Source organism: Mustelus asterias, chromosome 15, assembly GCF_964213995.1.
Source record: "Mustelus asterias chromosome 15, sMusAst1.hap1.1, whole genome shotgun sequence".
In the NCBI taxonomy this organism is placed as follows: domain Eukaryota; kingdom Metazoa; phylum Chordata; class Chondrichthyes; order Carcharhiniformes; family Triakidae; genus Mustelus; species Mustelus asterias.
This window is the reverse complement of record NC_135815.1, coordinates 95212134-95236372: the sequence shown is the minus strand read 5'-3', so window position 1 is coordinate 95236372 and position 24239 is coordinate 95212134. Positions and strand designations below refer to the sequence as shown.

Sequence of the window (24239 nt, the reverse complement as noted above, 5' to 3'; positions counted from 1 at the left end):
CATTATTTCTATACTGTGTTCCAGGCATATTAAAACTTTTTTTAAAGTCTTCCCAAAGGAGCGGGCATCAATGCAGTACGATGGCACACTGGTTAGCACTGCTGCCTCACAGCGCCAGGGACCCGAGTTCAACTCCGGCCTCGGGTGACTGTCTGTGTGGAATTTGCACGTCCTCCCGTGTCTGCGTGGGTTTCCTCCGGGTGCTCCGATTTCCTCCCACAGTCCAAAGATGTGCAGGTTAGGTTGATTGGCCATGCTCAATTGTGCCTTAGTGTCAGGGAGATTGGCGGGGTAAGTACAATTGAAATATCAAGGACCCCACACACCCTGGGCATTCCCCCTTCCACCACCTTCCATCGGGAAAAAGATACCAAAGTCTGAGATCACGTATCAACCGACTCAAGAACAGCTTCTTCCCTGCTGCCATCAGACTTTTGAATGGACCTACCTCGCATTAAGTTGATCTTTCTCTACACCCTAGCTATGACTGTAACACTACATCCTGCACTTGTTTCCTTCTCTATGGACGGTATGCTTTGCGCAAGAAACAGTACTTTTCACTGTATGTTAATACATGTGACAATAATAAATGAAATCAAAAATATGTGGGGTTATGGGGATAGGGCCTGGGTGGGATTGTTGTCAGTACGGGCTCGATGGGCTGAGTGGCCTCCTTCTGCACTGTAGAGATTCCATTTGCTTAAAATGATTAACCTTCATGTTTCATACCAAGTCTGCTTATAATCATCAAATTTCCAAACAGCAAACGGTTTCTCATTTGTGTCCGAGTGATCTATCCAATTTTCTGTCATGAACGAGTCTGCTTAACATCAGACGTTGGGCCAAAGCAGCCCAAGTTTCATACAACTGACATCAGTTTAGCGTGAAAATATAATGAACTGAGTCCATTCTTGCCCAGTTAATGGTGATAATGACTGTGTTGGTTCCCATCTCTATTTCAACAAGGCGACCTTCTCAATCTTTGGCCTCCTCATTTGCCAAAGAGAAGCAAAATACCGCCAAGGCTTGCGGCCTGTATTAAGAACAGAAAACGCTGGACATACTCAGCAGGGCTGGCGGCAGCAGCAGTGGGGAGAGCAACAGAGTTAACGGCCGGGATTCTCCAGTCTCGCACGCCCCATCAGCGAGAACGGAGAATTTGGCGCTCAGCCCAAACTCCAGTCACTGCAGCGGGACTGGAGAATCCCAGCCGCCGCTGAGGTCGGAAAACCCCAGCCCAGGTTTCAGGTGGGTGACCTTACATCAGTCCAATTTCGACAGTTTATATACAGGTGCGGCACGGTGGCAAGCACTGCTGCCCCTCACAGCGCCAGGGACCCGGGTTCGATTCCCGGCTTGGGTTTATTAAAGTTTATTTATTTATTACTCACATTAACTTTGCAATTAAATTATTGTGAAAATCCCCTCGTCGTCACACTCCATTCGGGTGCGCTGAGGGAGAATTTAGTAACTAACCAGCACGTCTTTCGGACTGTGGGAGGAAACCGGAGCACCCGGAGGAAACCCACGCAGACACGGGGAGAACGTGCAGACTCCGCACAGACAGGGACCCAAGCCGGGAATCGAACCTGGGTCCCTGGTGCTGTGAAGCAGCAGTGCTAACCATGAGTCACTGTCTCAATATAAAGGTTTAGTTTAATTTATTTATTAGTGTCACAAGTAGGGCTTACATTAACACTGCAATGAAGTTACTGTGAAAATCCCTCAGTCGCCCACACTCCGGCGCCTGTTTGGGTAACACTGAGGGAGAATTTAGCATGGAGTTTGCATGTTCTCCCTGTGTCTATGTGGGTTTCCTCCGGGTGCTCCAGTTACCTCCCACACTCCAAAGATGTGCTGGTTAGGTTGATTGGCCATGCTAAGTTCTCCCTCAGTGCCAAACCAGGTAAAGACGGCAGATTTTCTTCCCTAAAGGACATTAGTGAGCCAGATAGGTTTTTCCAACAATCAGCAATGGTTTCATGGTCATCAGTCGATTCTTAATTCCAATTTTTTTTCATTGAATTCAAATTCCACCAGCTGCCGTGGCGGGATTCGAACCCTGGTCCCCTGAACATTAGCTGAGTTTCTGGATTAATGGTTTAGCAATAATACCACTATTTCATCGCCTCCCCTAATCGTGCCACGCTGGGTCAACTGATCATACGCAGGGCCATGGTAAGGCTATAACAGATAGCTTCAGGTCCCAGGCATGGGCAGCACGGTGGCACAGTGGTTAGCACTGTTGCCTCACAGCGCCAGGGACCCGGGTTCAATTCTGGCCTCGCGTCACTGTCTGTGTGGAGTCTGCATGTTCTCCCCGTGTCTGCGCGGGTTTCCTCCGGGTGCTCCGGTTTCCTCCCACACTCCAAAGATGTACTGGTTAGGTACATTGGCGGTGCTAAATTCTCCCTCAGTGTACCCGAACAGGCGTCGGAGTGTCGTGACCTGGAGGATTTTCACAGTAACTTCATTGCAGTGTTAATGTGACGCTAATAAACATACTAAACTAAACCTTTATATTGAGGCCCAAATCTTTCTGAATGGGAAGGCCTGGGATCGCACGTAAGGAGTATCACAGAAAGGTTTCAGTACAGAAAGAGGCCATTCAACCCAAGGTGTCTGTGCCAGCCCAAAAAGACATGAAAGACTTAGCAGCCGATTCTTATTGTGCCTTCCAGCACCAAGCCCATAGCTTACAGTTAAAGTTAAAGTTCATTTATTAGTCACAAGTAAGGCTTACATTAACACTGCAATGAAGTTACTGTGAAATTCCCCTAGTCGCCACATTCTGGCACCTGTTCGGGTCATTACACCTAACCAGCACGTCTTTCAGGCTGTGGGAGGAAACCGGAGCACCCGGAGGAAACCCACGCAGGCACGGGGAGAATGTGCAGACTCCGCACAGACAGTGACCCAAGCTTTGCAGGTTACAGCACTTCAGCTGCAGATCCAGGCACTATTTAAATGAGTTGAGGGTTTCTGTCTCAGGCATCAAACCAGGCAGCGAACTTCAGATGCCCACACCCTCTGGGGGAAGAAGCTTTTCCCCTACACCCCCTCTAATCCTTCCACCAATCACCTTAAATTTGTGCCCCACACCCTGCCACCACCCGGCGGCCCCCCCCTTCGGTAATTGGCCCCTCTGCTTGGGGAAAGAGGTCTTTCCTGTCTCCCCTGTCTGGGCTCCTCTTGTACTTCTCAATTAGGTCACCCCTCAGCCTCCTCTGTTCCGAGGAAAACAGCCCTCGCCCTATCCACTCTCTGCCCCGAGCTGCAACGTAGCCCCTTAGGGCAAGATGGCTGACACCATCTGACACCATATCCCGCGCCGCGTTAAATTATAGAATGGTACATAGAAACATAGAAGATAGGAGCAGGAGGAGGCCATTTGGCCCTTCGAGCCTGCTCCGCCATTCATAACGATGCTGATCAGCCAACTCAATAGGCTAATCCTGCTTTCTTCCCGTAACCTCTGATCCCATTCTCCCCAAGTGCTGTATCCAGCCGCCTCTTGAATACATTCAATGTTTTGGCATCAACTACTTCCTGTGGTAATGAATTCCACAGGCTCACCACTCTTTGGGTGAAGAAACATCTCCTCATCTCCATCCTAAATGGTCTACCCCGAGTCCTCAGATTGTGACCCCTGGTTCTGGACTCCCTCGAGAACATCCTCCCTGCATCTACTCTGTCTAGTCCTGTTAGAATTTTATAAGTCTCTATGAGATCCCTCCTCATTCGTCTGAACTCCAGCGAAAACAATCCTAACCTAGTCAATCTCTCCTCCTACATCAGTCCCACCATCCCCGGAATCAGCCTGGTAAACCTTCGCTGCACTCCCTCCAGAGCAAGAACATCCTTCCTCAGAAAAGGAGACCAAAACTGCACATAATACTCTCGGTGTGGCCTCACCAAGGCCCTGTATAATTGCAACAGCACATCCCTGCTCCTGTACTCGAAACCTCTCACAATGAAGGCCAACATACCATTTGCCATTCAGCACACAAATGCTTTCGTGTCTTGAGCCGGCTCTTTGGGAGAAGTATCCAGAAGATTCTCGGTTCTTATCCCATAAGCCCTGCAAATTGTTCCACTTCAAATCCTTATCATAGAATCATAGATGCATACAGTGCTGAAGAGGCCCTTCGGCCCATCAAGTCTGCACCATTTCCCTTTTCAAAAGTTACCACGGAATTGGCTTTCCCCGCCCTTTCAGGCAGCACATTCCCCATCGTGACAATTCGCTGCGTAAAATGGACATGTACAAATCCGTCAACGACTCTCAACAGGTTTTACAGATGCACCACAGAAAGCATTCTTTCTGGGTTCTATCACAGCTCCTGCTCTGCCCAAGATTGCAAGGAACTACAAAAGGTTGTGAATGTAGCCCAATCCATCACGCAAACCAGCCTCCCATCCATTGACTCTGTCTACACTTCCCGCTGCCTCAAAAAAGCAGCCAGCATAATCAAGGGCCCCACGCACCCCCGTACATTCTCTCTTCCACCTTCTTCCGTTGGGAAAAAGATACAAAAGTCTGAGATCACGTACCAACCGACTCAAGAACAGCTTCTTCCCTGCTGCTGTCAGACTTTTGACTGGACCTACCTCGCACTAAGGTGATCTTTCTCTACACCCTGGCTATGACTGTAACACTACATTCTGCACTCTCTCCTTTCCTTCCCCACGAAAGCCACGAAATTCAGTACGATCACGAGGACAGTTCAGCAGAGATTTGCCTTGGGGGGAAACGAGGCAACACCTCAGCCAGTAAATTGAATCCGAAATATACGCTGAGCAATCTGTTAGCCGACTGTTTACTTAACACGGTTCTCGGCTGCAATGCCTGGAACAGTACAGAGGATTCGATCAGGCCCTCAATACAAAGCTTTTCATTTTCTGATCCAGGACCAGAATCTTCTCTCGGCCTAGGTGCTGCTGCTGAGAATTCGATTAAGTAAACAGCGGCTGACAAACCTCTCAGAATGTACTAGTTACTGGAGCTCATTATTGCCAACACATACAGCAGGAAGTCAATAATCAAAAACCTATCCTTAGAGTTGCAAAGAATCCCCCACAGCGCAATATTTTTAAACATATAAGCAGAAAATCATAGTGCCCGCTTTAGATATTTCTTCAACATTTTGAATTGTGTGCCATATTATAAATAAAAAAGATCAAAGAATCCCTACAGTGCAGAAGGAGGCCATTCAAGCCTGCACTGACAACATCCCACCCAGGCCCAATCCCCATAACCCCATGTATTTACCCTGCCCCTGACACTAAGGGACAATTTAGCGTGGTCAATCCACCTGATTGAATCTAGTGCTCAGTTTTATGTGCCCAATGCCATGAATAATTGTCATTTCATGCCCCTTTCATATGCATGGAATATGCATGGAATCGTAGAATCCCTACAGTGCAGAAGTAGGCCATTCGGCCCATCCAGCCAGCACCGACAACACTCCCACCCTATCCCCGCAACCCCACATATTTACCCTGCTAATCCCCCCAAAACCAGGGGCAATTTAGCACGGCCAATCCACCTACCTCGCACATCTTTGGACTGTGAGAGGAAACCGGAGCACCCGGAGGAAACCCACGCAGACACGGGGAGAACGTGCAAACTCCACACAGTCAGTGACCGAGGCGGGAATCGAACCCGGGTCCCTGGAACTGTGAGGCAGCAGCGCTAACGGTGGTGCCATCGGGCCGCCCGGAATGTACTGCCCGACTGCGAGGTGGAAGCAGATTCTGTCGTGGCTTTCAAATGGGAGCTGGATAATCACCTGGGCGGGGGTGGGTGGGGGGTGGTGGGATCTGCAGGGCCAGGTGGGGAAAGGGTGGGCAAACGGAAATCCTCCTGCAGGGTGCTTCTCCTTCGATGCTGCAACCATCCATAGAATCTATCGAATCCTGCAGTGCAGAAGGAGGCCATTTGGCCCAGTGAGTCTGCACCAATCACAATCCCACCCAGGCCCTATCCCCATAACCCCATGCATTGCCCCTCGCCAATCCCCCTGACATTAAGGCGCAATTTAGCATGGCCAATCCACCTGACGTCTTTGGATTGATATCCTGCCCCATGAGACAAATCGCCCGTTTAATATCTCCTGGGCTCAACCTTTTGCGTCGACAACAGTTTCCAATCTACGCGGCAGACATGAAATAGCGCAGGAGCAGTTAAACGGAACAAAAACAAAACACATCCTACACGTCAAAGCCTCTGCTCCTTCTGCAGTATCGATCCTTGTCCGAGGAAAACATAAATTGTGGCTGGGTGCTGGCAATTTCTCTCCCTCTCAATCGCTCGCTATTCCCCTGCTATTTATCAGTTTGTCAAAGGTGTTCTGTCGTGACGACAATAAAGCCATCCTATTCTGCTGTTGATCTTCCTGCTCCGCATGTGTCGTTTGTCGATTCGCTGCCAGTTTTTAAAAATCAAACAAACCAGGGCGGTGAATTTTTATTCACCTTTCTTCCTGAACATTGTTCCTTGATTTAAGCCCAATGGTGTTTACGCTGCTGGACCCATGTCAACATTTTTTTTATTCATTCGTGGGACATGGGCGTCGCTGGCTGGCCAGCATTTATTACCCATCCCTAGTTGCCCTTGAGAAGGTGGTGGTGAGCTGCCTTCTTGAATCGCTGCAGTCCATGTTCTGTGGGTTGACCCACAATGCCGTTAGGGAGGGAATTCCAGGATTTTGACCCAGCGACTGGCACGTCGTTTATCCTTTGAAGAGTACAGGTGTATTTTGCACAGAGGCCTCAACGAAAATAACATGCCTCGGCCCTTCCTCTTGAATATTATTCATAGAAACTGGAAGCAGGAAGAGGCTATTCGGCCCTTCGAGCCTGCTCCGCCATTCATTTTGATCATGGTTGATCATCAAATTCAATACCCTGATCTCCCCTTCCCCCCATATCCCTTGATCCCTTTAGCCCCAAGAGCTAGATCTAATTTCATCTCAAGAAGTGTCACAACACCAGGTTAAAGTTCAACAGGTTTATTTGGAATCACGAGCTTTTGGAGCGCTGCTCCTTCATCAGGTGAGTGGGACACACCTGATGAAGGAGCAGCGCTCCGAAAGCTCGTGATTCCAAATAAACCTGTTGAACTTTACCCTAGTGTTGTGAGACTTCTTACTGTGCCCACCCCAGTCCAACGTCAGCACCTCCACATCATAATTTCATCTTGAAATCACACAATGTTTTGGCCTCAACTACTTTCTGTGGTAGTGAATTCCACACATTCACCACCCTCTGGATGAAGAAATTCCTCCTCACCTCAGTTCTAAAAGGTTTACCCCTTATCCTCAAACTATGACCCCCTAGTTCTGGACTCCCCCACCATTGGGAACATTCTTTCTGAATCTACCCTGTCTAACCCTGTTAGAATTTTATAAGTTTCTATGAGATCCCCTCTCACTCTAGAAATTCTAAACTCCAGTGAATATAATCCTAGAATCGTTCCAGATCAGAGAGAGCCACAACCCATCACATCGATCCCCACCTCGACCCCTTTGTTTTCATTTTATTTAATTTTTACCTGTTCTCTACCTTTTATTTCCATATTGTCTTTCTTCATTTTTCTTTTCCACTCTATCCTCCTATTTTATCCCCCGTTTCCTTAGCTTTTCTCCCCCTTTGCTTCCCCTTTCCCCCCTTTTCTCAATTTTACCTCTCTCCCACCCATCTCCCCCCCTCCCTCCCCCCACATCTTCATCTGTCACAGTTTACCCTCTGATTTCAGCTTCTCTGCCATTTGGCCATTCACACCTTCTATTCTTGCTATGGAATGATGTGGAGATGCCGGCGTTGGACTGGGGTGGGCACAGTAAGAAGTCTCACAACACCAGGTTAAAGTCCAACAGGTTTATTTGGAATCACGAGCTTTCGGAGCGCTGCTCCTTCATCAGGTGAGTGGAGAGGTAGGTTTCACAAACACGGCATATACAGACAAAGATACAATTGCAAGATAATGGTTGGAATGTGAGTCTTTTCAGGTAATGCTTCATGTATTTGAAGAGTTATCTTTTCAGGTAATCATTGGCAATTGTGTCTGTCTATATATGCCGTGTTTGTGAAACCTACCTCCCCACTCACCTGATGAAGGAGCTGCGCTCTGAAAGCTTGTGATTCCAAATAAACCTATTGGACTTTAATCTGATGTTGTGAGACTTCTTTCTATGGACTGCCATTAGCAGGCTTTCCCCTTGTTTTTTTGGGCTATGGCTCATTTTTCATTCCCTCCCCCTGCAGTATAAATATCTCCCACTTTCTATGCCTTTTAGCTTTGACAAAGGGTCATCTGGAATAGAAACATCAGCTCCTTTCTCTCCTTACAGATGCTGCCAGACCTGCTGAGACTTTCCAGTGTTTTCTCTTTTGCCATCGCAAACTTGTTTGTTGCTTTCCAAATATTAGATATGAGCTCTGTGGCACTAAACCCAGCCCTGACAAATAGGAAAATGACTCTGGTTTGTTTAGCGTTAAACAGACCAATATTTTTGGGTTGGCATTGGTAAGGCTGATATAAAATTCTATGCAGTAGCCTAACGCATGCTGTGCTTACGAGAAGTGACAGAAGAATGATAACAACAGAATTTTTCTACAACAACGGGGCCTGGTCGAAGTGTACAAGATTATGAGGGACATGTACAGAGTGGATAGGAGGCAGCTGTTCCCCTTAGTTGAAGGGTCAGTCACGAGGGGACACAGGTTCAAGGTGAGGGACAGGAGGTTTCGGGGGGGGGGAAAACGTTTTTACCCAGAGGGTGTTGGTGGTCTGAAATGCACCTCCTGGGAGGGTGGTAGAAGCGGGGTGCCTCACATCCTTTAAAAAGTGCCTGGGTGAGCACTTGAGAGGTCATAACATTTCAAAACTATGGGCCAAGGTGCTGGGAAATGGGAATAGGCGGGAGGTCAGGTGTTTCTCGTGTGCTGGTGCAGACTGGATGGGCCGAAGGGCCTCTTCTGCACTGTATGATTCTATGACGGCTGCTGATCTTTCCACAGCCCGCATGTTACAATTCTGGAAAAATAAGTACCTAACTGGCATCATGCATAGAATCCCTACAGTGCAGAAGGCCATTCGGCCCATCGAGTCTGCACCGACCACAATCCCACCCAGGCCCCATCCTCATAACCCCATGCATTTACCCTAGCTAGTCTCCTCGACACTAAGGGGCAATTTAGTATGGCCAATCCACCTATTCTGCACATCTTTGGACTGTGGGAGGAAACCGGAGCACCCGGAGGAAACCCGCGCAGACATGGGGAGAATGTGCAAACTCCGCACAGATGGTGACATAAGCAGTGGTATTATCGCGAGACTATTAATCCAGAAACTCAGCTAATGTTCTGGGGATCCGGGTTCGAATCCCGCCACGGCAGATGGTGGAATTTGAATTCAATGAAAAATATCTGGAATTAAGAATCTACTGATGACCCTGAAACCATTGTCGGAAAAACCCATCTGGTTCACAAATGCCCTTCAGGGAAGGAAATCTGCCGCCCTTACCTGGTCTGGCCTACATGTGACTCCAGAACCACAGCAATGTGGTTGACTCTCAGCTGCCCTCTGAAATGGGCGAGCGAGTCACTCAGTTTTAGGGCAACTAGGAATGGGCAATAAATGCTGGCCAGCCAGCGACGCCCATGTCCCACAAATGAATTAAAAAAACCTGAAACTTCCTGAACACTCTGGTCTAATCTGGAACCAGGTACGTTCAGCCCATGAGCTTTGGGAATATATAAAGTTCCATAATATCTGTCACTTAGGTTAATCTGACCATAAAACCAATGAGTGGCAAAGTAAAAGTCACGATGTATAACCTGTTCAATCTGTGCACTTGAGTAATATTTTACATTGTACTTTTTAAAAAGGTTTTCGAAAGATAACTCTTGTGCGATTCGATGAATAATAAAGTGATATTCATCATGCATTTCTGAGTTCCTGTCCAATCATGCCTGTTGTTGAAAGCAAATTAGGTATAAAGCTGAGTGGCACAGTGGCACAGTGTTTAGCACTGCTGCCTCACAGCGCCAGGGACCCGGGTTCAATTCCCGCCTCGGGTCACTGTCTGCGCGGAGTCTGCACGTTCTCCCCGTGTCTGCATGGGTTCCCTCAGGGGGCTCTGGTTTCCTCCCACAGTCCAAAGATGCGCGGATTAGATAGATTGGCCATGCTAAATTGCCCCTTAGTGTCACTAGGAGGGTAAATGCATGGGGTTGCGGGGATAGGGCCTGGGTGGGATTGTGGTCGGTGCAGGCCCGATGGGCCGAATGGCCTTCTTCCACACTGTCGGGATTCTATGAGGATGAACTCAATAAAGTCCCAGCATGAACTCGGGAGCAAAGTTTTCAGTGAGAAACACGGATGTGAGGAACTTCCTGAAACTCCCGGATCCAAACAAAACACTGGACTTTGCGAAGAGGTGCCTTCTGCGGTGAACGTGTAACTCGGTTTCATTCTTCTCTGTTTGAGTTAGCTGTGGTGTAACGACTGCTGTATTTGCTTGGGAAGATTAGATCTTAACAAGGATGTGGGAGGGTGATAGGTGTAAGAGTGTGACTAATCATCATGTGCTACACTTGTGAATGGCTCAGATCCAGAACTATTCAGAAAGAATCGCAGCCACATTCTAGTTTTAGTTTAAAGTTTATTTATTAGCATCACAAGTAGGCTTACATTAACACTGCAATGAAGTTATGTGAAAAGCCCCTTGTCGCCACACTCCGGCGCCTGTTCGGGTACACTGCGGGAGAACTTAGCACGGCCAATGCACCTAACCAGCACGTTTTTCAGACTGTGGGAGGAAACCGGAGCACCCGGAGGAAACCCACGCAGACACGGGGAGAATGTGCAGATTCCACACAGACAGTGACCCTAAGCCGGGAATCAAACCCGGGTCCCTGGCGCTGTGAGGCAGCAGTGCTAACCACTGTGCCACCATTCCACTCTTATAGACAGTTCCTTCAGGTAACTAGTAATTACATTTTACGGTGACAGTCAGTGGATGCAATGCTTCACTCTTAAATGATCACACAGGATACCTATTCTCCATACGAGTTTTTAAAAGGGGAATAAGAGATGGTCTCATGATATTATCGCTAGTCTATTAATCCAGAAAGTCAGTTAATGTTCTGGGGACCCTGGTTCGAATCCCGTCACGGCAGATGGTGGAATTTGAATTCAATAAAAAATATCTGGAATTAAGAATCTACTGATGACCATGAAACCATTGTCGGAAAAACCCATCTGGTTCACTAATGTACTTTAGGGAAGGAAATCTGTCATCCTTACCCAGTCTGGCCTACATGTGACTCCAGAGCCACAGCAATGTGGTCGACTCTCAACTACCCTGGGGCAAATAGGGATGGGCAATAAATGCTGGCCAGCCAGTGACACCCATGTCCCACAAATGATTTTAAAAAATAATTCCTGGCACACTCTACTCCTTTAGGTAACTAGTAATCACATTTTACTGTGACAGTCATCGGATGCAATGCCTCACTCCTCAACGATGTCACAGTATACCTATTATTCATTTGGGCATCAAAAGGGGGAATGATAGATGCAGCTTTTTAAGAATTAAATCACAATTTCTCTCTTCATTTGGAGATGTGTAACATGAAGCTTGATTACGTCATTCAACACTTAATTCCTAAATGGCACTGCAGAGTCTCCAGACTGTACTCTGACACTGATGGATATTTTCTAATGCATTCACCAGTTGTGATCTTCCCCCATAACGCAGTAATAATGAATCAAATATTGCGTCCAGCTCTCGACTTCTCCGGTTATACTCTGGATAATGGCAGACAGATTCCGTTTCTTAATCATATTGGAAATGGACAAACGTAAAATGCAACATGCCATGAACACATATTGACTTATCGAATATCCATCACGATCAAGCTGTGATTAACGTGCTAATTCTGGAGTGTTTGGATAGTTCTCCAAGCACCAGCATTCTCATGGGGCTTAGAACCAGTTTCTGACCATCTTTACACTGGGATAAACAGATGAAGGATGGAAATGTTTCAATAATAATTTTGTAAAACCAATTCTCTTTTGCTTATTTTTAAGTACTTAATAATGGTGCACTAATAAAAAGTAATGCCACCTTCCACATCAGAGTGCCTGCGATAGCTTCTTTGTTCATCAATTGAGGATTCCACCCACCCCCACATCCCCCCCCATATCCCACACCATGGTTGACAAGACTCTTGACTATGCCCGCATCATTTCCCACACTTCTGCTTTCACCCCTTGCCTTTCATCGGGTTTCCCCCTTGTCCTCATCTTCTACCCTCTGTGATTCAACAGGTCATTTTTCGACATTTCTGCCCCTCCAGAGTCATTCCAGCACCAAACACACCTTCCCCTCTCCCAATCATTCCCAACACCCTGTTCCCCTCTCATGGTACCTTTCCATACAATGCTGACACCTGGTCTTGTATCTCCCCGTCGTCCAAGGCCTCAAAACCTTCTTTCAGGTGAAGCAGAATTTCATAGAACTCCTTGCAGTGCAGAAGGAGGCCATTTGGCCCATCAAGCTTACGCCAACAAGAATCCACCCAGACCCTATCTCTGTAACTCCACGTATTTACCCTACTAATCCCCTTGACACTAAGGGGCAATTTAGCATGGCCAATCCACCTAACCCACACATCTTTGGACTGTGGGAGGAAACCGGAGCACCCGGAGGAAACCCATGCAGACACGGGGAGAACGTGCAAACTCCACACAGTCATCTGAGGCCAGAATTGAACCCCGGTCCCTGGCGCTGTGAGGCAGCAGTGCTAACAGCTGTGCCATCCAAAGATTTACCCCGCACTTCCTTCAAGTTAGTCGACAGTATTCACTGTTCACAATGTGGCCTCCTCCACAATGGGGAGACCGCTTTGTGGGATAGTTCTATTCAGTCCGCAATTATGACCCCAAGTTGCCGGTGACCTGTCACTTTCATTTCCCACCCTCGCTCTGTCCTTGGCCTGCTGCACTGTCCCGGTGAGATTCATGATAAGCGCTGCTCCATAAAAGCTCAACATCGGTTTTAGGAGAAACATCTCATCTTTCAATTGAGCACCTCCTGGGCTTGACACTTCAACTATTTCAGACTGTAAACTCAATCCCCTCCACATTTTGTTTTCTGCACGTGTTTCAGTCTCTCAGGACAGCACCACTCCGGCTCAAGGCACAACCTTGCATCTTCATTTCTTATCTGGCCACATCACCATTTTCTTTGCCCCAGGAAGGCCAATTCTTCTGGCGTTCAATCTTTCTTGCCCTCACTCCATCGCCGACTTTTCCTTTTACCCTCATCCCATCCATCACGTGCTCAAAATCTAAATCTCTTAACTCCCGGCTTGAAGGAAAAGCCATCATTCTGAAACATTGGCTGTAATTCTTTGATATTGTTTGATTTATTATTGTCATATGTATAGTATACAGTGAAAAGTATTGTTTCTTGCACGCTATACAGACAAAACATACCGTTCATAGAGAAGGGAAGGAGAGAGTGCAGAATGTAGTGTTACAGTCATAGCTAGGGTGTAGAAAAAGATCAACTTAGTGCAAGGTAAGTACATTCAAAAGTCTGATGGCAGCAGGGAAGTTCTTGAGTCGGTTGGTACATGATCTCAGACTTTTGTATCTTTTTCTGATGGAAGAAGGTGGAAGAGAGAATGTCCGGGGTGCGTGGGGTCCTTAATTATGCTGGCTGCTTTTCCCGAGGCAGCGGGAAGTGTAGACAGAGTCAATGGATGGGAGGCTGGTTTGCGTGATGGACTGGGCTTCGTTGACAACCCTTTGTAGTTTCTTGCAGCCTTGGGCCGAGCAGGAGCCATACCAAGCTGTGATACATCTGGAAAGGATGCTTTCTATGGTGCATCTGTAAAAATTGGTGAGAGTCTTAGCCGACATGCCAAATTTCCTTTGTCTCCTGAGAAAGTAGAGGCGTTGGTGAGCTTTTGTTAATTGTAGCATCATCGTGGAGGGACCAGGACAGCTTGCTGGTGATCTGGACACCTAAAATCTTGAAGCTTTTGACCATTTGTACTTCATCCCCGTTGATGCAGACAATTCTTTGATCTCCGTCACCGCTGTGAATTTGGCGCTCAGTCAAAACTCCATTCGCCGCAGTGGGACCGGATAATCCCAGCCGCGCACGAAGTTGAAACCATTAACTCTGTTTCTCTTTCTCCACATACGCCGCCAGACCTGCTGAGTATTTTCAGCTTTTTCCATTTTTATTTCTGGTCACCTCCCATGCATTCTTCCTTTGCCTCCTCCATCCGGTCTCGCAATCATTTAATTTCTTTCAGATCAATGGAGCGATTTGGCCCACAAACCTTCACACATATCAGTCTCGCTGCATGATTCGCTCAGAGCAAGATGAGATGAGACAACAGTTTTCCAGTCCATAGGGGACTTTCCCCAATAGCGGCACGGTGACACTGGTTAGTGGTTAGCACTGCTGCCTCACAGCGCCAGGGACCCGGGTTCGATTCCCGGCTTGGGTCACTGTCTGTGCGGAGTCTGCACGTTCTCCTTGTGTCAGCGTGGGTTTCCTCCAGGTGCCTTGGTTTCCACCCACAGTCTGAAGATGTGCAGGTTAGTTGCATTGGCCGTGCTAAATTGCCCCTTAGTGTCCCGGGATGCGTAGGTTAGAGGGATTAGCAGGGTAAATAAGTGGGGTTACGGGGATAGGGCCTGGGTGGGATAGTTGCCGGTGCAGACTCGATGGGCCGAATGGCCTCCGTCTGCACTGTAGGATTCTATGATTCTATTCTAACAGTCAAACTGGGTAGTAGTAAATATCCATCCAAAGCAATCCAACTGGAGTGATAAGCTGCCCTGGCACCAAGCAGACAATTTTCTGTTTCCACATGTTAAATCAACAGCTGCGTTGGTAAGCAGCCTATTAGGAAAGTAATTCAGGGCAGCACAGTGGTTAGCACTGCTGCCTCACAGCGCCAGGGACCCGGGTTCGATTCCGGCCTCGGGTCATTGTCTGTGCCCAGTCTGCATGTTCTCCCCATGTCGTGTGTGGGTTTCCTCCCACAGTCCAAAGATGTGCAGGTTAGATGGATTGGCCGTGCTAAATTTCCCCTTAGTGTCCCAACATATGTATAGGTTAGGGGGAATTAGTGGGGTAAAATACATGGGGTTACAGGGATAGGGCCTAGGACCTGGGTAAGAGTCAGTGCAGACTTGATGGGCCGAATGGCCTGCTTCTGCATTGTAGGGTTTCTATGATTCTATGAAATCAGTGAATACTGGAATTGATGCCCACATTTCAACACACCAACTATTCAATTATCAGCACATTGAAGGATGCTGCAGAAGGACTGATCTTCCTTATCCCATTAACAGGAGGAAACAAGAAGTTACACAGTGTAAAACTGGCCACAATTTCAAACTTCACAAGAACAAGAAGCAGGAGTGGGCCACCAGGCCCTCCAAGCATGCCCTGTCATTCAATAAGATCATGGCTGATCCAAGCTGGTCTCAGGTCTTTCTCTGAGTCATTTTCTCACAGCCCTCTATTCAAATATTTATCCACAGATTCTGGCCCCACAGATGCTGTCAGACCTGCTGAGATTTTCCAGCATTTTTCTGTTTTTGTTTCAGGTTCCAGCACCCCCAGTATTTTGCTTTTATTTTAATATTTATCCACCTCCACTTTAAATACCTCTAATGATCCAGCCTCCACACCCTTTGGGGCAGAGAATTCCAGAGATTCACCAACCTCTGCAAGAAGAAATTTCTACGCATCTCAGTTTTAAGTGACCGCTCCTTTATCTTGTAACTATGTCCCCTTGTTCCAGATTCTCCTACTAGTGAAAACATCTCACCATCCACCCTGTCAAGTCCCCCCAGGATCTGATATGTTTGAATAAAGTCTTCTGAGCTCCAAGGAATACAGACCCAGACTATTAAGTCTCTCTTGATAGGACAACCCTCTCATCCCAGGCATTAGCCTGGTGAATCTCCTTTGGACTGCCTCCAATGTTACTATCTCCTTTTTGAGGTAAGGGGACCAAAACTGTATACAGTGTTCCCAGTGAGGCCTCGCCAACACCCTGTACAATTGCAACAAAACCTCCCTATCTTTAAACTCCAACCCCTTTGCAATAAAGGCCAAAATGCTGTTTGCCACTACTTGTCGGACCTGCCTGCTGGCTTTGTGTGACTCATGCACCAGAACACCTCTGCACTTCATTCACCCGCAGTTTCTCTCCATTTAGATAATAACCTGCCTTTCGATTCCTCCGACCAAGTGCATGACCTCACACTTGCCCACATTAAACTCCATTTGCCAGGTTTTTGTCCAGTCACCCAATCTATCTGTATCCCCTTGCAGAATTACAATATCCTCATCACAACCTGCCCTTCCACCTATCTTCGTATCATCGGCAAATTTGAAAAACGTACATTCTGTTCCTTCCTCCAGGTCATTAATGCAAACAGTGAACGATCGCGGACCAAGAGCTGATCCCTACGGTACTCCACGAGTAACATTTGCGATTCTTCTTCAGCAAGTGTCTCTGTCCTGTCCTTGGGGCGTCACGTTGGCACAGTGTTTAGCACTGCTGCTTCACAACGCCAGGAACCCGGGGGCTCGATTCCCAGCTTGGGTCACTGTCTGCGTGGAGTTTGCACATTCTCCCCGTGTCTGCGTGGGTTTCCTCCGGGTGCTCCGGTTTCCTCCCACAGTCCTAAGATGTGCGGGTTAGGTTGATTGGCCGTGCTAAATTGCTACCTAGTGTCAACGGGGACTAGACAGGGTAAATGCATGGGGTTATGGGGATAGGGCCTGGGTGGGATTGTGGTCGGTGCAGACTCGATGGGCCGAATGGCCTCCTTCTGCACTGTAGGATTCCTATGTATTACTGGGGTATAAGTATGATTATTAAACAGCGGTCAGTGTTTCTTAGACAGCATTTTTCTTTTTGGTTTGTGGTAAAGTTTAGAAGCTGCTGTAAACTGGCACCATCGATCTGCTCCTGCAGTTTTGTGCTAATTGAGCAATTCAATTATTACAGCCTCCAGACAACATTAACTGCACTGCTGACTGACTGACTGAACACGTCAGCAGGGGGACAGTATAATTAGAGGCTCCCACCACTTAGAGCTGGTCCTGTCCTCTTAAAGGGGACCTGCACTCGGTTAGAATGGGTGCCAGCAGTTGGGCGTGAGTGACTTTGACCTTGTTGGAAGGGGATTGAAAAATGCACAGTATGGGAGGAAGCGAGCTCTCAACTTTTCCACTCGCTGTACTTGGAGGTCTTGGTGGAAAAGAGGAGGAAGTCTTAGTATTAGTGTCACAAGTAGGGTTACGTTAACACTGCAATGAAGTGACTGTGAAAATCCCCGAGTCGCCACACTCCGGCGCCTGTTCGGGTCCACTGAGGGAGAATTTAGCACGGCCAATGCACCCTAACCAGCACGTCTTTCAGACTGTGGGAGGAAACCGGAGCACCCGGAGGAAACCCACGCAGACACGGGGAGAACGTGCAGATCCCACACAGACCCAAGCCGGGAATTGAGCCCGGTCCCTGGCGCTGTGAGGCAGCAGTGCTAACCACTGTGCCATCCTCACGCCCGTGCCGTTTATGTAGTACGTGCTTGGGGGAGTACAAAAGAATAAAATGTCATTGCTGTCTCGACCAACATGAATGCAAGAACAACCTATTTAGCTGCAGCCTTTGATGCAATATTCACTCATATACTGCACATTCCAATGTCAGCTGGGTTTCGCTGGCAGCACTCCAGTCTCTGTCTTAGAAGCATTATTCAACCCCATTCCAGGAACTGACTGCACAGTCTGCCTTGAAGGGGATTTACAGCCACTGTTCTTCAGATGAGGGATTTCCAGTGAAATCGAACCTGGGTCCCTGGTGCTAAGAGACAGCGGTGCTAACCACTGTGCGTGCGGGCCAGGTGGCCCTCCAGGCACAGGCGCACTGCAGTGGGTGCAGATCGTCATGGAGAACAATGTCAGGAGTCAAGCCGCGAGGAGCTGGATACAATGCTGCAAGAAGTTCAATGACCTCACGCGACACCATAGTTAAGAAAGCCCACCAACGCCTTTACTTTCTCAGAAGACAAAGGAAATTTGGCATGTCAGCTACGACTCTCACCAACTTTTACAGATGCACCATAGAAAGCATCCTGTCTGGTTGTATCACAGCTTGGTATGGCTCCTGCTCTGCCCAAGGCCACAAGGAACTACAAAGGGTCGTGAATGTAGCCCAATCCATCACTCAAACCAGCCTCCCATCCATTGACTCTGTCTACACTTCCTGCTGCCTTGGAAAAGCAGCCAGCATAATCAAGGACCTCACGCACCCCGGACATACTCTCTTCCATCATCTTCCGTTGGGAAAACGATACAAAAGTCTGCGCTCACATACCAACCGACTCAAGAACAGCTTCTTCCCTGCTGCCATCAGACTTTTGAATGGACCTACCTTGCATTAAGTTGATCTTTCTCTACACCCTAGCTATGACTGTAATACTACATTCTGCACTCTCTCCTTTCCTTCTCTATGAACGGTATGTCTTGTCTGTCTAGCATGCAAGAAACAATACTTTTCACTGTATACTAATACATGTGACAATAATTTTTTTTTTGTTACTTTTCCAATTCAATCAAATCAAGTCCAATTCAGAGTCTCAACAAGTTGAGACATTTCCAATCCAAGCTGACAAGACAGGGCCTTCACACCTGTCTTGGGCCTGATCTACATGAGCCAAGCTGATTGGAGGAGGGGGAGGTTTCCTCCTCCAAGGCTTGATCTCATCTGCATCCCATTTAAGCATGAATATGAAGCTTAAATGTAACCTGATTGCCTCAACCAAGTGCAGCATCCGATCCACACTACACTGAGACAATAATAAATCAAATCAAGGAGTGGTGAAGGTCAGTGAGATGCAGCCACTGTGGACACCATTCTGGAGCTCACAGGACACTCAGAGCACCAAGAAAATGGGTACAAATCAACACAGTTTCTCACCCTGTCTGTCACGAATTCCCTTCGTACTCTGACTCATCTTTCTTATGTAATTCTGATGCCTCCCATGACAAATGTGCTTGCTGGAAAGCCTCCACTGATATTTACAATTCAAATTTCTTCCTGAATAATTTCTCAGCATTTTACATTCAGCTAGCACCAACAAACACTTGAAAGGCAGCCTAGACAGGACTTGATGACTAATTTGACACAGACACTGCTCTTTGCCAGATCAAATGTTTGTTTCCTTCTCCCGATCACAAGACCTTCATTAGATGCAGAAAGATTGGTTCGCAGAATACTCGTTTAATTCACACCATTTTTTTTTGTACCCTATCAACAAGTATACTTTGAAGAACCAGGGACCTGGGTTCGATTCCAGCCTCGGGTCACTGTCTGTGTGGAATTTGCACATTCTCCCCGTGTCTGTGTGGGTTTCCTCCGGGTGCTCCGGTTTCCTCCCACACTCCAAAGATGTGCAGGTTAGGTGGACTGGCCATGCTAAATTGCCCCTTCGTGTTCCAAGTTGGGCAGGTTGGGGGATCGGCCATGCTAAATTGTCCTTCAGTGTCCCAAGATGTGTAGGTTATGGGGATTAGCCATGGTAAATCCATGGGGTTACGAGGCTCTGACGAAGGGTCAACCAGACTTGAAACGTTGGCTCTATTCTCTCTCCACAGATGCTGTCAGACCTGCTGAGATTTTCCAGCATTTTCTGGTTTTGTTTCAGATTCCAGCATCTGCAGTATTTGCTTTTATCTTTGTTAACAGTGATCTTTAACTGGTCTTCCTAATATGGCAGGCGGGCTGCCGATTTCAGTGTGTGATTGGGACTGTGCTTGGGAATGGTTGGGAAGGTTGTGGGAAGGGAGCATACACCACTTTATGCGGGGCGCAGGTACAAAATTCAGCCCAGTTCTCAATGGCTATAAGGTGTATTCAGAATGTGACCAAACATGTTGATTGTCAACTTGAAAACTCTCCTGAAACAAAAGATAGTGAAGTTCAGCCAGACTACGTGGTAGCTACAATGGAACAGCCTTCCCCGCCTTAAAAGACACACACGCACGCACACAAGTAAACACACACACGTGTAAACACACACACACATGTAAACATATACACGTGTAAACACACACGTGTAAACACACACATGCATGTAAACACACGTGTGTAAACACACACACATGTGTAAACACGCGTGTAAACACACACGTGTAAACACACACGTGTAAACACGCACGTGTAAACACATGTGTAAACACACACGTGTAAACACACACGTGTACACACGCACGTGTACACATGCACATGTACACACGCACGTGCACACACACGTGTACACACACGTGTAAACACACACACATGTAAAAACACACAGTACAGTCACATTCAACAGACAGGGCGCAATTTTCCGGTCCCACCTGCCACGGGAATTGTAGCAGGCAGGATACAGACCATGCGAAGGTCTGCTGACCTCAGGGGGGATTTCCCAGTCTTGGGGCAAGCATGGATGGAAGATCCCAAGGCAAACACACACACACACAAACGCATGCGCGCGCACACACGCATAAACACGCGCACACACACACAAACACACACATGCACAAACACGCGCGCGCACACACGCAACACACACACACACACGCATGCATGGCTAAATACTTCAGTGATTATCATTAGACAACAGGAGGAAGACATTTGGTAGATGCAGAGAACACATGAATAGCTGAGGTGGTGTGGGGAATCATCAGAAATAAATGCACGACAATCGGACAAAGAGCCTGAGGAAAGGGAAAAAAATATTTGCATTTATAGATGTCATGAAGTGCTTTACAGCCAATTAAATACCTTTGAAGTGTAGTCACTGTTGTAATGTAGGAAAGATGTGGAGATGCTGGCGTTAGACTGGGGTAAGCACAGTAAGAAGTCTCACAACACCAGGTTAAATTCCAACAGGTTTATTTGGTAGTACAAGCTTTCGGAGTGCTGCTCCTTCTTCTGATGAAGGAGCAGCGCTCCGAAAGCTCGTGCTACCAGATAAACCTGTTGGACTTTAACCTGGTGTTGTGAGACTTGTTAATGTCGGAAACACAGCAGCCAATTGACACACAGCATGCTCCCTCAAACAGCAATGTGACATTGCTCACATAATCTGCTTTTGTGATACTAATTGAGAGATGGCCATTGGCCAGGAAAGCCAGGATAACTCCTCTGCTCCCATAAGATTGTTCATGTCCACCCGAGCAGACAGCTGAGGCCTTGGTTCAATATCTTGTCTAAAAACATGGCACCTCTGTCAGTGCAGCACTCCGACAGTGCTGCATGGGAGAGTCGGCCTTGATTTTTGTGCTCAAGCCCCGGACAGGGACTTGAGTGTGAAACCCTGTGGCTCAGAGGCAAGCATGCTACCAACTGAGTGACAGCTGACACTCAGAAAAAGATCCCACACATTGTGACACCTCTATACCCCAACAGAATGGTGATAACTGAGCAATTCTCCCATTAATCAGGCCTGGGGACCACACTGATTGGGTTTGGTTTTATGCAGCAAATTTGTCTTCCGTTCACTATCCTCCACTTGCTGCATTTACAGAAAGGGGCGCCCTTCTTTTATTGGGAGAGGTTTCCACAGAACAGAAGTTTTGTAATGCTCACACAGTACACAGACTGTGTAAACAGTCTTTGCTCACTTTGCTGTTTGCTGAGTAAACAGGTGCCGCTGTACAATAGACCGTTTGCTCAGAGTCTTGCCACCATTCCGACTCGTTGGGTGGCAGTGTTGTTTTCAATGGGAGGTGGTGGCGACGTAGTGGTGTTGTCACAGGACTAGTGCCCAGGGAAACAAACTGTTCCGCACGCATGAGGACGGCCTCAACCAGGATCTTGTCACATCTTCAAGTCACACTACATGTAACCCCCACCATTTGGCCTGAGCTTGCAAAATCCTACTAACTTTACATGGGATTACAGGAATCCCATGTAAATGTGAGGTTACGGGAATAAGGCCTGGGTGGGATTGTGGTCAGTGCAGACTCGATGGGCCGAATCAGGGGCGGCACAGTGGTTAGCACCGCTGCCTCACAGCGCCAGGGACCCGGGTTCAATTCCCGGCTTGGGTCACTGTTTGTGTAGAGTTTGCACATTCTACCCGTGTCTGCGTGGGCTTCCTCCGGGTGCTCCGGTTTCCTCTCACAATCCAAAGATGTGCGGGTTAGGTTGATTGGCCATGCTAAATTGCCCCTAGTGTCAGGGGGATTAGCAGGGTAAATATGAGGGGCGACGGGTATAGGGCCTGGGTGGGATTGTGGTCGGTGCAGCCTCGAATGGCCTCCTTCTGCACTGGCGGGATTCTATGAAATCTGACTGATTCGGTTTACACATGACTCCAACTCAGCTCAAGGGCAGTTAGGGATTTGAGGTTAGAAGAATGAGAGGGGATCACATTGCAAGCTACAATTTTCTGAAGGGTTTGATAGGTTGGGAGCCGAGAGATTGTTTCCGCTGGTCAGGGAATCTAAAACACAGTCACCGGATAGGGGGCCGGTCATTTAGGATTGAGATGAAGAGAAATTAATTCACTCAAAATGTTGTCAATCCTTAGACTTCTCTATCCTAGAGGGTTGTGGACGCTTCATCCTTGAATATATTTATTTATTAGTGTCACAAGTAGGCTTACATTAACACTGCAATGAAGTTACTGTGAAAATCCCCTAGTTGCCACACTCTGGCGCCTGTTCGGGTACACTGAGGGAGAATTTAGCACCTGACCAGCATGTCTTTCGGACTGTGGGAGGAAACCGGAGCACCCAGAGGAAACCCACGCAGACATGGGGAGAACGTGCAGACTCCAGACAGACAGTGACCGAGGCCGGAACTGAACCCAGGTCCCTGGTGCCGTGAGGCAGCAGTGCTAACCACTGTGCCACCATGCCTCCCATGAGATGGGCTGTGGGATTGATAGATTTTTGGTTTCTCAGGGAATTAAAGGATTTGGGGAGTGGGCAGGAACATGGAGTTGAAGCCTAAGATCAGCCAGGATTGTACAGAATCATAGAATCCCTACAGTGCAGAAGGAGGCATTCGGCCCATCGAGTCTGCAGCGACCACAATCCCACCCAGGCCCTCTCCCCATAACCCCATCCATTTACCCTAGCTAGTCCCCCTTGACACTAAGGGGCAATTTATCATGGCCAATCGACCCAACCCACACATCTTTGGACTGTGGGAGGAAACCGGAGCACCCGGAGCAAACCCACGCAGACATGGGGAGAACATGCAAACTCTACACAGACAGTGACCCAAGCCGGGAATCAAACCCGGGTCCCTGGCGCTGTGAGACAGCAGCGCTAACCCACTGTGCCACCTTGCCGCGGAGCAGGCTCGACAAACAATGTGGTCTACTCCTATTTCCTGTGCGCTTGCGTCCAGTTGTGAATATCGGAACCAACGCTGGACCAAAACAAGTGAAAGTGCGGAAGCGGAATGTGGGTTAGGAAAAAAAACTGGGTGTTCACAGGAGACAAGAGTCGGAAGTGCAGAGGATGAGTGTCAAAATATAGACTGAAGGAGGTTGCGATAAAAATATTCTTGAACCGTTAAGGAAAGTCTGCTCTGTAATTAATGTAATTTGAGCATGTAGCTCGGGTCTAATTACTATACTTTATTATAATGTTATCTGTAACAGCCTAATAAGTACACCCTCCAAGTTTCAGAAAGACAGCTCCCATAGGAGCAAGTCAATGAACCCCAAATGCATTTTATACTTAAATTGTTCCTGCTTCTGAGCAACTCAAAAGGGCGGCGGTAAATTTACTGAGATTAACATTTGCTGAGGCTCCACAAGCACTTGCATTACATTCTTCCATGACCATCTTTCATTACCTTGAGGGAGAATATGTACTGCTTGGAGAACAAGGATTAAGATAGAAAGAGGAAACTCATTCAAATGTAGAATTTTCAGGAACTAAAGACCTCCGTGAGCAGTTTTTAACTCCGCTCATCTCAGCTCTACATAAAAGCTGAAGGAGGAACTTCATCAGGACAAGTGCAAGAATACCAAATTTCAAATGATCACAACATTTTAAGTTTATTTATTCGTGTCACAGGTAGGCTTACATTTACACTGCAAGGAAAAACCCAGCTGGTTCACTGATGTCCGTTAGAGGAGGAAATCTTAAAGTTTATTTTTTCTTAAGTTTATT

General features: G+C 47.6%; 1 protein-coding gene across 5 annotated transcripts in view; it reads right to left on the bottom strand.

The window, feature by feature from the left end:
• plcb4a (phospholipase C, beta 4a) overlaps positions 1–24239 on the bottom strand; it is a 510936-nt gene that overhangs the window by 307957 nt on the left and 178740 nt on the right. Inside the window, exon 4 of one of the 5 annotated variants that reach the window (XM_078230347.1) lies at positions 11612–12023. The exons of the other annotated variants lie outside the window; for them this stretch is intronic. The gene's annotated coding sequence lies outside the window, so the exon portion shown is untranslated. The remainder of the gene's footprint in view (positions 1–11611; positions 12024–24239) is intronic. 5 annotated transcript variants of the gene reach the window in all.